Source organism: Salvelinus sp. IW2-2015, unplaced genomic scaffold, assembly GCF_002910315.2.
Source record: "Salvelinus sp. IW2-2015 unplaced genomic scaffold, ASM291031v2 Un_scaffold2907, whole genome shotgun sequence".
Taxonomy (NCBI): Eukaryota; Metazoa; Chordata; class Actinopteri; order Salmoniformes; family Salmonidae; genus Salvelinus; species Salvelinus sp. IW2-2015.
Genome location: NW_019944205.1, coordinates 29,716 through 46,187, shown reverse-complemented (window position 1 = coordinate 46,187; position 16,472 = coordinate 29,716). Strand labels below are relative to the sequence as shown.

Here is a 16,472-nt window from a genome sequence, read left to right as displayed (position 1 = left end):
GATACTGCACAACACATTGCTAACGTAAACAAACATGGTGTGAGCAGCAGTTTCCCATTGGTAAGAGTGAAGTGTGCCAGGAAAAAAAAGGGGCCCCCCCCAAAGAGGCTGAGCTGAGTATTGACTGGTTAACACCTCTAGGAGAGGGTAAGGGGCTAAAAGAAAGAAAGGAGAGACAGGGTTTTCTGCTGACTCCTGGTATTTATTAAGCCTTGTGAGGTGACAAATGCTCTCAGGCCCAGCAGAGATAATGGAATCAGGCTTAGTGCCCATCAGGTGCAGGGATTTCATTCCTCTTTCTCACTCTAGAGATACTAAATATGTTATTAATGAAGTGTTAAACGTTACATTGAATTTGGAAATTAAACAGAAACTTTTCCATTGTGGGACGGCAATATTTAATTCCGTGCTGTTTCTCCAAACCTTTCAAGCTTGTCTTTTTTCAAACACCTTCAGGGCAGGCTTTTGTTTCCAGCCCTCACTAACTTCACCCTGACTTTCACAACTCATCGTGTGTCTAGAAATGAAATACTGGATGAGTGGAATCAAGGGTTGTTAGAGCTGGGCTGGAAACATAAACCTGCACACAGTGGGCCACTGGATGGCCAGATAGTGGCTTTAACTCTGGAAGCTCAGAACAGGAGTGTTGACTTCACAACTCAGAGTGGATGTTTGGTCAGTTGAGGTATTGGAAGAAGCTGCTCCTGTCCGGTTTCGAACGGCTTGGGTGAAGAGAAGCGGCTGCAAGGCCCTGGGCCCCTACAGCAGGCGCCGGACTTACTACCCGCAGCACTCTCAACCTCAAACACGACTGAACGACACACTTCAGCTACACAGTCTACACTGTATGTTTGAACCTGGAACGACACATTCAGCTCCCACATCTACACTGTAATGTTTGAACCTGGAACGACACATTCAGCTACACATCTACACTGTATGTTGAACCTGGAAGACACATTCAGCTCCACATCTACACTGTATGTTTGAACCTGGAACGACACATTCAGCTACATATCTACACTGTATGTTTGAACCTGAACGACACATTCAGCTCCACATCTACACTGTATGTTTGAACCTGGAACGACACATTCAGCTACACATCTACACTGTATGTTTTGAACCTGGAACGACACATTCAGCTCCACATCTACACTGTATGTTTGAACCTGGAACGACACATTCAGCTCCAATCTACACTGTATGTTTGAACTGGAACGACACATTCAGCTACACATCTACACTGTATGTTTGAACCTGGAATGACACATCAGCCTCCACATCTACACTGTATGTTTTGAACCTGGAACGACACATTCAGCTACATATTCTACACTGTAATGTTTTGAACCTGGAACGACACATTCAGCTCCACATCTACACTGTATGTTTGAACCTGGAACCACATTCAGCTACATATCTACACTGGTATGTTTGAACTGGAACGACACATTCAGCTCCACATCTACACTGTATGTTTGAAAACCCTTGGAACGACACATTCAGCTACACATCTACACTGTATGTTTATGAACCTCTCGGAACGACACATGTCACGCCCTCGCAGCATCTACCACTGTATGTTTGAACCTGGAAACGACACATACATACAGTGTAGATGTGTAGCTGAATGTGTCGTTCCAGGTTCAAACATACAGTGTAGATGTGTAGCTGAATGTGTCGTTCCAGGTTCAAACATAGTGTTTTGCTGAATGGCACCGTGGTAGAGTTGCAGATTCCCTGGGGTGGGACACCCTGGCTCTGTTTCACTAGGGAGGGGGCTCAGTGTGGCACGGCTCAGCTCTGGATGCTCCCTCCAGTCTTCAGGCTCCCTGTCTGTGTACGTCTGCCTGTGAGGCTCCGCAATCTGTGGTACAACACACCACAGCAGAGGACGCACCCCAACACACACCCACACCCGGCTCTTTCATGTCGCATGACCTCAGTGGCTCTGACTAGCACTTCTAACTACAGCCACAAGGCATTGCACTAGTGTGTGTGTGTGTTTCTCTCCCTCCCTCATCTTCTGAAGAACCATAGAGCTCATTATAGAAACAAACATGGTGGTTCCACCTGAACCAAACAGTGCCATATCTGGATTGGCTACACATTAGAGAAATTAAATGTACACCTTAATTCAACTCAGTTGGACATGTCAGAAAGGGGCGATGCAGAGGGAGAGAGAAGAGGCAGAAAGAGGGGAGAGATAGTGCCTCTCTGTGAGAGTATGGGAGTAGAATGAGGGGGAGGTGGTGGTTTTCCAACCATCTCATTTGTCCCTTCTTGACATAAATGAGTCATGCGTGAGATTGATAGGATGCAGTCTGAATTCCTTTAATCCCCAGAGCTTCCTCGCTCTCCGTTAATTTAAATAAAAGCGCCTTTTAAACTTTTGATCCCACACCAGAAACAATGTGCTGTGAGACATGTCTGCACATGTGAAGGCTGTGTATAGTGTTTTCATGAATGCAAATGAAATGGAAACGGCATAGCAGAGAGAGAGCTCTGAGGGTGGGTCATTCTGAGATGAGAATGCAGGTTGTTGAGGAGACGGAGAGAGACACGCCTGTGATTGGGAAAAATACATGTTGAGTGAAATTGTTCCATGACGCGTTTAAGATCTCCACAAGTCTGTCTTCTGTTCACAAATTCATTCCTTACTATCTAAAAGACTTGATATCAGTTGCGGCCCTCATTTTGCTTTTATTTTCAAAGCTACAGGTTGTCTCAAGATAACCATACTGATGTGTTTAATTACAGAAATGGTAGTCAAACCTCAAATCCAACCAAGCACTAATATTTCATAGAGGAACAAATTCATTTACAGCAGGTGACTGTCCACACAGCAATTCATGCTTCCATGTGGTAATTGAAACAATGTCTCGATATTTAGGTGTTCATCCCTAACCTCCTCTCTCTCTCTCTAGATGTGGTGGTGAACGGGAAACCGTGTGACTGTGACATCATCGCCGACTGTAGGGTCGGCGACGCCGTGCCATTGGAGGTGAAACTGACCAATCGTAGTAAGAACGCGGTCGGACCGTTCGCCCTGACCGTGGTTCCCTTCCAGGACTACCAGAACGGAGTTCAGAACTATGACCTGCAGGACGCAGTCACCTTCATAGGATCTAACACCTTCTACATAGACACGGTGTGTGTGTGTACGCGCATGTTCGTGTGTGTGTGATTGGTGGTGAAACTATTCTCCAATGAGTTAGCTATCCATAGGTACTCTGAATGTCTCTTTTGTGTTGTTTTCCCAGGTGAAGCCCACAGAGAACTCTGTGTGTATGGGAGCTCTCCTGTTCCTCTACACGGGAGACTTCTACCTTAACATCAAGTTCCAGGATGACAGTGCTGGCCAAGGAAAGGAGCTGCCCCCATCCTGGTTCGGCCTGCCCAGCGTGCACATCAAAGCACTGGAGGCACCCATAGAGGCTGGGGCATAGAGCCTGGCACTCTATCCGTGAATATCAAACGTATTTTTCTCGATTCTCCTACTCTAAACATCAGATGTAAACGAGGAGAGACGGGTTCACCCACTTGCTGCCCACCGCTGAAGGCATGGATGGATGGCGCACTCGAGGAGAGGACCTTGGACTAAATATTCTAGCGGTTAGCTGATGTCACTTAATCATTTGTAAATAGCTGCTATAACTCTGAGGTATTTGTGTGTACTCTTTGTTGAAGCATGTAGGATACAGTAGATCTTACTGCATTTTGGAAATCACCTTTAAAATCATATGATGATTTTCATCACCATAATCATTGAAACGCATCGGCCATGGACGTTTTGTATTGTTCGTGTGAAAAGGTCACCTCTTTCCTGCTTTTCACTCAACTTACCCATGATGTATGGCACTGTACCGTCCTGATGCGCTCCACATGGGAGAAGTGTGTCAGGTCCAGTCAAGTTCTGTGTTATGTGTCCAACCCTTCTCTCACAACAATCTGTCTGAGCAGCACCGTAGAGATACTCTCCTGTAAACATGGTTACCAAGCAGCATCCTCTTGGTAATATGATTCTACTTCTATCTCTATGGAAATACGGTCATATATTCTGAGGTGTATTATTCCACCACATGAATGGACAATCACATCTATTGCTTTCTGCTATTGCAATTAGCTTGATCTCTCTCTCTCTCGCTCCGTAAACATGGATTTTTACTACTGAGCTTGTATGTGTGGGCCTCTGTATCACTGTCTATCAATAAAATCCTACAATGCATGTTAATAATACATGTTGAGTTTAGCCAACTTCTGAAAGGGCGTTGTTTGCATGTATTTGGTAAATAGGAGCAAAGAGTTGCACTCATTCTTCTGTCTGGCAAATTGACAAGTCTTGTAAACTTACCTGGTAACTTAATGTAGGAGATATAAATTCCCATGCTGCGCTGTAACCCATCCCCTTCGTTCAGACAGAAGCACATAAAGTAATGCATGATGCATCAACTCTCCAGGTTTACCACTGGTAAATTAAGGAGAGAGACTAAAGGGTCGGTGCTCATGTGTAATATACACGGAGTACGAAACATTAAGAACACCCCTCCCCCCTTTACCTTCGGGGCAGGGACTCTACAAGGTGTGAAAGCGTTCCACAGGGATGATGGCCCATGTTGACTCCAATGCTTCCCACAGTTGTGTCAAGTTGGCTGGGTGTCCTTTAAGTGGTGGACCGTTCTTGACACACGGGAAACTGTTGAGCGTGGAAAAACCCAGCAACTTTGCAGTTCTTGACACAAACCGGTACGCTTGGCACCTACTACCATGCCCCATTCAAAGGCACTTAAATAATTTGTCAATTGTCTCATTGGTTAAAAATCCTTCTTTAACCTGTCTCCTCCCCTTCATCTACACTGATTGAAGTGGATTTAACAAGTGACATCAATAATGGATCAAAGCTTTTCTCTGGATTCACCTGATCAGTCTGTTTATGTTTTGTACACTGTGTAGATTTGATGATTGGAGAGTGAATGTGAAGTGTACCAACACACACAAGTTAGCAAGTAAATCCTTTACAAAGCAAAATGTTATAACAAACAGGGAGCCTTGGGCAAAGTTCTCCTCCGCTACGTTGAATCAAATGTCATTAGATGAAGCGCGTTGCTGCTTGCTGTAGAGCAGAATTAAACGTCCTAGATGAGGGGAGACTGAGGAGACCAGGCGGGCTGGTTCCTTTAACACATACTTTACTGGGAGCAACCCAGAGCTTTTCTCTCTCAATGCATTAATGATATACCCACAACCAGGTGCAATAGCAGCAGTCTTCTCTGCAGCGATGAGCTAATGTGTGTCTGTTACATTAGTCTCATTGCTGTTAAGGGACAGAGCATGGAAAAACAACAAAGTGAGGTAAGCCTAGCTAATGCTTTTAAACTCACCGTTTAAAATGTAACAATACAGACGCCAGATAATAGAGTGGGGAATTATCCAAGACATTCAAAGAACGTGGGCCATTTTAAATAAGTAGCAGTAGACTACTATTCTAAAGTTGGGGAAAGCATTGTGAGGTTAACGATTTCATTGCAGGATAGACTTAACACCTAATAACTCACAATCAGATAAAATGGGTAATGTTGTGGCTGTAGCTACCAGTGGTGGAAAAAGTACCCAATTGTCCTACCTATGAAAAAGTACCCAATTGTCCTACTTGAGTAAAAGTATAGTTACCTTAATATAAAGTTAAAAGTGGAAGTCACCCAGTAAAATGCTACTTACGGAAAAGTCTAATTATTTGGTTTTAAATATACTTAAGTATCAAAAGTATGTATAAATCACTTCAAATTCCTTATATTAAGCAAACCAGAATGCACCATTTTTTTTTATATATATATATATGTAAGGCTAGCAAGGGTCACACTCCAACACTCAGACATTATTTACAAAAGATGCATTTGTGTTTAGTGAGTCCGCCAGACAATAGGCAGTAGGGATGACCACGTGTTCTCTTGATAACTGTGAATTTCACAATTTTCCTGTCCTGATAAGCATTCAAAATGTATTGAGTACTTTGGGTTGTCAGGGAAAATATGTGGAATAAAAAGTACAATATTTTCTTTAGGAATGTAGTAAAGTAAAAGTTGTCCAAAAAAAGTATAGTACAGATACCCCAAAAAAACAACTTAAGTAGAAATACTTTAAAGTACTACTTAAGTACTTTACATCACTGGTCTCCCTCCCTGAGCCTGCTGCCTTGTCATAGGTAGAGCACAGCCATAGTGGACCAATAGGAGAGGGTGGAGAGATTCCATCTGTATCACTGAAGCGCAAACAAAATGTAAAGGTCATTTCTGTTTGAGACAACATATGTAGCGTTTACCAGGAATGCAGTCTCCGCTAACGTGGGAACATTCCTACTCAGCAGAACTATTTGAATCAACTTCATTTCCACGTCATTTCAATGCCAAAATTCAATGTGATGACGTTGATTCGCGAAAGTCTTATTTTCACCCAACAATGTGACATTTTGTTGATTTCATGTTAGTTAACAACTCAATCAAATGTTAAAAAAAAAAAAAAATTAATAGACGTTGAAATTACATTTATGCCCAGTGGGTTGCCTTTAAATGTCAATCAAGCTATAACGCTGAACTTTAGCGATACAGATTGATTCCAGCCCTAGTTCTGAGATTAGGCTGTCTGTGTGCTGGAGAGGCCTGTTTTAGATCACTCTGGATGTGGAAGGGATAGGAGAGGGAGCCCACCAACCCTAAGTGGACAAACAGGAGATCAGAAGAGGACATTAGGCTGTGGAGAGAGAGAGGTCTGTCTGGCAGTGTTCTGAAGAGTTCTGACAACCATGTAGCTGTGGATAGGAGAGGGATCCATCCCATCAGCCCCAGGTCTAGTGTAGGGATGGTTAGTTTCCCAATAGAGCTGCTGTTTATCAGCGAGTGAAGTGAACACCAACTGAGAGGTGATCATCAACTCGGCTCTCCACAGCACAGAAGAGCCCAGCACCGGTACAACTACAAGCACAATGTAAAAAAGGACAGTACTCTCCCCTGTCCGACCTTACCGCCCGGCGCTAGCTTATTCCTGCACTCTCCATAACACGGCTCAGAATCAAAGTCAGCATAATGTCCAAAACTATTTTACGGTCCCCTGTCTAACCTCCTCACAGTCCTGGATGCTAGCTTATTATTGCCTATCTACCCTGTCTGCTGGGGTGTAAAGAAATGAAGGTTTATAGTCATCCTCACTGAAATCTTGGATGCATTGCACACTTTGAGACAAAGCTATTAAGGAGTATTGGAACCTTGATTGTGCGGTACTAAATTAATGGTTCCATGTTCTATTTTACACAGGGAGGAAAGGCCCTTTTCTCCAGACAAAAACAGAGGCGAATATCATAAGGCTTCCACGTTGGCTCTTAGAAATGAATAGAGATGAAACATTCCTTTATTCAATATAAAAAGGGTCTACATTGAATATCACTAACAGCTTAGTCACTCTCTAACATTACATTACTAATTTTCACAGCAAGGTCATTTTCCAAGCGAAACAAACAACACAATTCTCCTCGATGCAAATGTGAAATAGATTTTCTAAATCATTGGTGCATATTCTAAGGTTAGGTCTGGTGTGTATATGTGCACTTATGACATAGTTATCTGGAGATCTGCGTTCTGCAATCGATTGAATACAGGCCTTAGTCTCATGTGTATAACCAATCAATTACAATTAACACAATTGTCTCATATCCTAAATAATGAATGACCGTTCTCATGGAGTTTACAGTGGATTTAGCTAACACATATTCTGGTGACAGAAAAGACAATACCACACTGTAACATATTATATTCTCTTATCAAAACATATGATTCTCTCTAAATGAATGCTTAGCTGAAACACAATATATCTGTTAAAACAGCTCAGTGCCATATTACCAGCTCACATTGAGCCGCACAAGGTATGATCGCAACACTACATAATCTAAAGGTAAGACCACACTTAAAAAATTGATTTCTCTTTTGAAGAGCTGAGAAGTGAATCCCGTATTCACACGAATTATACTGTAGAGAAGATGTAGCACCTGACCGTCAGAAAGGCAGATAGTGATCATGCCGATAAGTGCCCTGAAGATTCAAACAATAGCTCTTTCCTAGAGAGGCTGGTCATATTTCCCGTCTCCTGTAGATATCTTGCTTCTCTCCATGCAGAGAGCGGAAGGCTTTCTAGTAGAAAGACGAGGCTAAAGGTGGGTGTGTGTGTGTTGCTATTTCGTTACACTGATAATGATAACTTGACACTTGTTGGGAACTCAAAGCTGAACTAAGGATTCCTGCTTCTTTTAATGAGGTTATCATCTCTCCAGGTAATTATACAATTATGAAGTATCCCAGAGAGGGTTAATCGTATGCTAAATGTATATTTTAATCCCTTTGCTAGAACACATCTAGGCTTATTTCTTATCAAAAGCTTTGAGCTCCATTAGGTAACAGTTGTGTTTTTTAACTGCACAATACAAGGCTACACTATAGCAGTGATAACCGTTGTTTAGCTGGACGTTTTAATGAATAATGCATGTACATCAGTTAACTGAGCACGTTTATGAGTAAACAAAGGAAAGCATTGGCTTCTCCATCTGTTGATGTTGATTAAGAAGCTGTCTTACAGGTGCTAATGTTACGAAACATTAGGTAGATGGAATTAAACTAGGATGAGGTCTGGGACTTGCATTAGTAAAACAAAAACAACAAACTAATAATCATTGTAAAACTGTCTCTCTTTTTCTCTCCCTTTCCCCCCTCGCTCATATAAAAGTTACATAGAGAAACGAACATGAACAATAAGTGTGAGATATCTCTCCTCTATAGAGGTTTGAACGTGATTGTGGACTCCATCCCTGCCATTTTATTGGCTGAGAAAAGAACAAGGCCTGGATGCTTTGTCCGTCCGTCTACACTCTGGAGCCGCTGATAAGCTCCAAACACTTCCATTTTATGTGTCTGCTTCAGCAGAACTAGAACGTCCTCTCTCTCCTTGTGTTGTTCAGTACCATGTGGTAAGTACTATTATCAATCACCACCGTTTACTGAATAGAAGTCTGTCTCCCTCGTTTTAAATCTTCACAATAAAGAAGGAAACGTACTTAAGAATGGTGAGTCTTAGTCTAGACTAATGTCTTCAGTCTGAACTTTCTTTGTCGATTAGCTAGCTATTTACTTGACATTAGCGCTCCAATAACAATGGGGGAGCTCAGCCCAAATAGAAATGCTCAAAATCAACCAAGAGGACAGATACTGTAGAGCCAGGTTCAGTTAAGCATTAAAACCTAATCAAAACCTATCAGCAGGACATTATCGGCAGAATATTTGTATTATGTTTCAATGACTTTCTGTTTTTCTCCACCTGAGGAGAATCAGTAGAGAATGGTGACTGAAGATATGGCATCTAAAATATTCATAAGAGATAATAGGACAGGGGCTGGTGTCCTCAGTCAATCACACAGGGACACTAAACACTGAGACTGAAGGAGAACAGGTCAACAAGGCCATTATTGGGAAAGGACGTGTCAAATGGGAACACCACAGAGGCTTTGAGAAACCCTTAAGTCATGGAAGGTTGGACATGTTTCACATTTATGCCCAAACAGTCCAAAGATGATACAAAATGTGTCATTCAAAATGATGTGTCATCCGAAGATGTGTCACCCAAAATGACACACTATAGTTTGTACCCTTCTCATCCTAAAAAGACTTGTTGACGGTTTTGGTAATGATCAATGTGTCCTGGTATTCCTTGGTGCCATTCCTCCACACTCTTCTACCAATCACAATAGGAGGAAATTATTCGTTTTTTACCCCCAAGAAAAATAATGTAAAAACCCAAAGGCTTTATGCAGATGAAGCCCCGAGAAGCTGTTGAATTAAATTTCTTTCTGTTGTTTCTCCATTTAGAAGTTTAGTCACGTCCATTCATACATTTCAACAACCTTGATATGTAAATGATCTCAGAAAGGTGGAGAGCAGATTGCGGTAAAACACAGAGCAGTCCTCTGACACCTGTGTTATGTCTATTCCACTGTCTATATGACGTGCGTGGTCCATAGTGCCTCTGGCTAAACTAAGCTTGCTAGAAGTGGTTTTAGCTAATTAAGCTATAGGAGCTATAAAATAATCTGTCAGTATAAACAAAGAAATGCTCAACTGCATGATTGTGAGGTAGGCATAAATGCACCTGAAGATCTGAATCTTCTAATCTTGGTTAACCTAGAACTAAATTATTGCGTAATTGGTTAGATGCTCGATTGAGTTCTGGGCCCATACATGTTAAGAGCAAAGATAGAACGAGGATCGGAACCGGAACAAAGAACTACACCCTCTCTTTTTGCAAATGTCCCATCCCCTTCTGAAATTCGAAAGATGCTAACACCTCTGAAATTGTGATTTGTCCAAATAACCAGTGATGGAAAAACCCAAGCACTGGAACTAATGCCACTCGTTATCTCACGCATCCTGTTGTATCATGACAGATCTAAGGCACCCCGCACATTGACTCTTTACCGGTACCCCCTGTATATAGCCTCGCTACTTTTATTTTATTGTTGCTCCTTAATTATTTGTTATTTTTCTATGTTCTATTTTTTCAAAAAAAGATATTTTTTTATTTATTTCAGTTTAATTTAAAAACTTTACCACTTATTTTTCTTAAAACAGCATTGTTGGTTAAAGGCTTGTAAGTAAGCATTTCACTGTAAGGTCTACTACACCTGTTGTATTCGACGCATGTGACAAATACAATTTGATTTGATTTCTGTTTACGTAGTCTGTCCACAAGAGATTATCTGCAGACTAACACAGTCTTGTGATAGACTTCGGCACAAGGAACTGTTACCTCAGCACCCAGTCTGTGGTGTAGTGAGATGGGTGGGGAAAATCCAGACACCTAGCGAGGAAACCCCTAAACACTGTAAAAAAAAAAATCTAGTTGATTCAAACAATTATTATTTAGTGACTGGTTCCACAGCCTTTTTTTGTTTACTCAATGTTTCAGTCAGTGTTGCCTGAACTTTAAAAAAAGAAATAGTGGCCCAAATTTAGCTCCAACGTGAGGTCAGGGACACCCACACACAGTGTTTTTAACACCCGTTTTCAAATGTATACAGTAATCATTATTCAACATGTCCTTACTTGAGATTTGGCAGGTAGCCTAGTGGTTAAGAGCATTGGGTCAGTAACCTGAAAGGTTGCTGGTTTGAATCCCTGAGCCGATTAGTTGAGAAATCTTTCAATGTGACCTTGAGCAAGGCACTTAACCCTAGCCGCCTTGGATAAGAGTGTCTGCTAAATGACTAACATGACTTACAACTTTTTGGTTCCTGGTATTCTGATCTTCCTGCTACGCCACAGTGTCTGTGTCAGTTATCATCTTTGATTTACTTCATTTAGGGTTTTCTGTTTTAATGTTACTCACTACGATCGGTGGTGGAAAAAGTACCCAACTGTCATACTTGAGTCAAAGTAAAGATACCTTAATAGAAAATGACTCAAGTGAAAGTCACTCAGTAAAATACTACTTGAATAAAAGTCTAAAAGTATTTGGTTTTAAATATACTTTATCAAAAGTAAATGTAATTGCTAAAACATACTTAAAGTATCAAAAGTAAAAGTATAAATCATTTCAAATTCCTTATATTACGCAAACCAGAGGGCACCATTTTCATATAAACTCAGCCAAAAAATACATGTCCCTTTTTCAGGACACTGTCTTTCAAAGATAATTCGTAAAAATCCAAATAACTTCACAGATCTTCGTTGTAAAGGGTTTAAACACTGTTTCCCATGCTTGTTCAATGAACCATAAACAATTAATGAACATGCACCTGTGGAACGGTTGTCAAGACACTAACAGCTTACAGACGGTAGGAAATTAAGGTCACAGTTATGAAAACTTATGCTGACTCTAAAAAACACCAAAAGAAAGATGCCCAGGGTCCCTGCTCATCTGCGTGAACGTGCCTTAGGCATGCTGCAAGGAGGCATGAGGACTGCAGATGTGGCCAGGGCAATAAATTGCAATGTCCGTACTGTGAGACGCCAAAGACAGCACTACAGGGAGACAAGACGGACAGCTGATCGTCCTCGCAGTGGCAGACCACGTGTAACAACACCTGCACAGGATCGGTACATCCGAACATCACACCTGCGCGACAGGTACAGGATGGCAACAACAACTGCCCGAGTTACACCAGGAACGCATAATCCCTCCATCAGTGCTCAGACTGTCCGCAATAGGCTGAGAGGCTGGACTGAGGGCTTGTAGGCCTGTAGTAAGGCAGGTCCTCACAAGACATCACCGGCAACAACGTCGCCTATGGGCACAAACCCACCGTCGCTGGACCAGACAGGACTGGCAAAAAGTGCTCTTCACTGACGAGTCGCGGTTTTGTCTCACCAGGAGTGATGGTCGGATTCGTATTTATCGTTGAAAGAATGAGCGTTACACCGTGGCCTGTACTCTAGAGTGGGATAGATTTGGAGGTGGAGTGTCTGTCATGGTCTGGGGCGGTGTGTCACAGCATCATCGGACTGAGCTTGTTGTCATTGCAGGCAATCTCAACGCTGTGCGTTACAGGGAAGACATCCTCCTCCCTCATGTGGTACCCTTCCTGCAGGCTCATCCTCACATGACCCTCCAGCATGACAATGCCACCAGCCATACTGCTTGTTCTGTGTGTGATTTCCTGCAAGACAGGAATGTCAGTGTTCTGCCATAGCCAGCGAAGAGTCCGGATCTCAATCCCATTGAGCACGTCTGGGACCTGTTGGATCGGAGGTTGAGGGCTAGGGCCATTCCCCCCCAGAAATGTCCGGGAACTTGTAGGTGCCTTGGTGGAAGAGTGGGGTAACATCTCACAGCAAGAACTGGCAAAGCTGGTGCAGTCCATGAGGAGGAGATGCACTGCAGTACTTAATGCAGCTGGTGGCCACACCAGATACTGACTGTTACTGTTACTTTTGATTTTGACCCCCCCCCCTCTTTGTTCAGGGACACATTATTCAATTTCTGTTAGTCACATGTCTGTGGAACTTGTTCAGTTTGTCTCAGTTGTTGAATATTACGTTCATACAAATATTTACACATGTTAAGTTTGCTGAAAATAAACGCAGTTGACAGTGAGAGGACGTTTCTTTTTTTGCTGAGTTTATATATGATATATTTTTTTAAGCATAGTCAGGGGCACACTCCAACATCATTTACAAATGAAGCACGAGTTTAGTGAGTCCGCTAGATCAGAGGCAGTAGGGAAAATCAGGGATGTTCTCTTGATAAGTGTGTGAATTATACCATTTTTCTGTCCTGCTAAGCATTCAAAATGTAAGGAGTTATTTTGGGTGTCAGGGAAAATGTATGGAGTAAATAGTACATTATTGTCTTTAGGAATGCAATGAAGTAAAAGTAGTCAAAAATATAAATAGTAAAGTACAGATACCCCCCAAAAAACGACTTAAGTAGTACTTTCAAGTATTTTCGCTTAAGTACTTTACACCACTGACTATGATGAATAAAATATTTTTTCTTGGGTGTACTTTAAAAAAATTAGATTTACATTGAAGTGCAAAGTAGGAATACAGGTGAACTCAGTCATTGACACAGACATGGTGCGAAGCAGCAAGATAAGAATGCTGTGCACCAAGAGGTTGTGAGTTCAAATCCCAGGTGAGGACACAATAATTACTGTATAAATGAACATGCACAATGTAATCATGTATGCAAAATATGTACTTTGAAAACATTGTATGTTTAAAGCACTATTTGAATGTGTGAGTGTCCCTAGGATCCCGAGTGGTGCAGTGGTCTAAGACACTGCATCCCAGTACAAGAGGCATCACTGCAGTACCTGGTTCGAATCCAGGCTGTTTACATCTGGCCGTGATTGGGAGTCCCATAGGGTGGCGCACAATTGGCCCAGCGTTGTCTGGGTTTGGCTGGGGTAGGCCGTCATTGTAAATAAGAATTTGTTCTTAACAGACTTGCCTAGTTAAATAAAGGTTAAAAAAATCTAAATGATGCTCAAGTTGGAGCTAGGTTTGGGCCAACAATGTTTTTTATGTTCAGGTAGCACTGACAGAAAAGTTGAGTAAACTAAAAAAGGCTGTGGAACCAGCTACTAAATCCTAACATACAACTCAGGAGGAAACCCATAACCCTACAGCAGTGTTATTTTTACCATGGGAATCTTGGTGGGGCAAACAAACAATATATTTGGGGGATGCACATCAGCAAACCGACTACACAACACTAAACAATACATTAATTGCACTATAACGGTGACAAACGGTGCCCACATAGAGATGTCCCAACAGCAGAGACCCAACATCTTACCACTGCTACACCTGGCTATCAGCGGAGCCTTGTCTGGCAGTAAAACAGTTCATTCAGCCTCATTTACTGCCTTCTTTAGAAAAACATAGCTGATATGGCTGATTTGCTTAAACTAATGTGGTTTCTACTGACAATTGAGATGTACAAACTATGACATAAGTGGACGACAAGCAGATAACAGGCCATCTGTAATTTCCATTAAGACATTGATGAGCGAGCTAGGACGGGACCTAGTCAATTTAACTATTTGTTCTGTACTTTTGAAATGTACACCAAGTCAGAACCGTAGAATAAATAAAGGGGGCATATAAGCAGAAAATGAAAGCTCTTACAATATTCGATGATTACATTTCTCTAAAACAGGTTATAGGCTACATGTGCACCACCAAGTCAGAACAGTAGGCAAAATTAAGAGGGCAAAATAGACAAAATTATTAGGGTGAGGCACATGGGCTACTAACAGCTTACTGCACAACATACACTTAGTATTCAATCAATCAATTTTTAAAATCAAAACCCTTCTTACATCAGCTGATGTCACAAAGTACTGTACAGTAACCCAGCCTAAAACCCCAAACAGCAAGCAATGCAGGTGTAGAAGCACGGTGGCTAGGAAAAACTTAGTAGAAAGGCCAGAACCTAGGAAGAAACCTAGAGAGGAACCATGGCTAATGAGGGGTGGCCAGTCCTCTTCTGGCTGTGCCGGGTGGAGATTATAACAGAACATGGCCAAGATGTTCAAATGTTCATAGATGACCAGCAGGGTCAAATAATAATAATCACAGTGGTTGTCGAGGGTGCAGCAAGTCAGCACCTCAGGAGTAAATGTCAGTTGTCTTTTCATAGCCGATCATTAAGAGTATCTCTACCGCTCCTGCTGTCTCTAGAGGTTGAAACAGCAGGTCTGGGACAGGTAGCACGTCCGGTGGACAGGTCAGGGTTCCATAGCCGCAGGCAGAACAGTTGAAACTGGAGCAGCAGCACGGCCAGGTGGACTGGGGACAGCAAGGAGTCATCAGACCAGGTAGTCCTAAGGCATGGTCCTAGGGCTCAGGTCTCGAGAGAGAGAATAAAAGAAAGAGAGATAGAGAGAGAGAATTAGAGAGAGCATACTTAAATTCACACAGGACACCGGATATAACAGACTGACCCTAGCCCCCGACACAAACTACTGCAGTATTACTTTCTTAGCTACAGTATACATATCCCTGGCATATTACATCATTTATGCAGCAGCATGCATGACATTTTTGGATTCACCTTGTGCTGTGCTTACTTGAACAGGAGGTGGCACGAAGCCCTTTGTGGGCAAATTTTTTTCATCAAAGTCTGGCATTCTCTGGATTTATGGTGGTTTGAAGACAACTGGGAACTCTGAAAAAACAAGGTCGAATCATGATTACAATCAGGGATCTTCAGGTTGTAGCTTTAGAAAGAGGCCCGACTTCCTGACAAACAATTCCGAGTAGGATGACTGTTCAAAACCTATTTTCCTAGTTGGAGCTCGTTTTTCCCAAGCTCGTTTCACTGAAGTCAGATTTCCCAGTTCCGAGTTAAGTTGTTTTGAGCGCAGCAGAAATCATTCTGGATTGTTTATTATTTTAAGCTTGGAAAAGAGACCCTTAAACCCAGATTTGGGATCACACACCTCTCCACTGAATAGCAGGCTAGTAATTGCTTTGCAATGCTTGCAGTTAGCCATTGATTCCTTCCAAACCCCTCATTGTTGAATTTGCGATTTCCAACTTGTGTAATGTTTATGCGATGAGCACCAATACATTTATCTTCATATGACAAGGATTGAAAAGGATTTGCCTGTAGATTGTCAACATGATTAATGATGATCAATCAATCAAGTTTATTTTATATAGCCCTTCGTACATCAGCTAATATCTCAAGTGCTGTACAGAAACCCAGCCTAAAGCCCAAACAGCAAGCAATGCAGGTGTAGAAGCACGGTGGCTAGGAAAAACTTAGTAGAAAGGCCAGAACCTAGGAAGAAACCTAGAGAGGAACCAGGCTATGAGGGGTGGCCAGTCCTCTCTGGCTGTGCCGGGTGGAGATTATAACAGAACATGGCCAAGATGTTCAAATGTTCATAGATGACCAGCAGGGTCAAATAATAATAATCACAGTGG

The 16,472-nt window shown here is 42.1% G+C and overlaps 1 long non-coding RNA gene across 1 annotated transcript in view; it reads left to right on the top strand.

Annotated features, from left to right (window-relative positions):
* LOC112074968 (uncharacterized) overlaps positions 1–4,255 on the top strand; it is a 27,232-nt gene extending 22,977 nt beyond the window's left edge. Inside the window, exons 2-3 of the long non-coding RNA XR_002894884.2 lie at positions 2,931–3,154; positions 3,267–4,255. This is a non-coding gene — a long non-coding RNA (uncharacterized lncRNA). The remainder of the gene's footprint in view (positions 1–2,930; positions 3,155–3,266) is intronic.
* Positions 4,256–16,472: the final 12,217 nt, after the last annotated feature.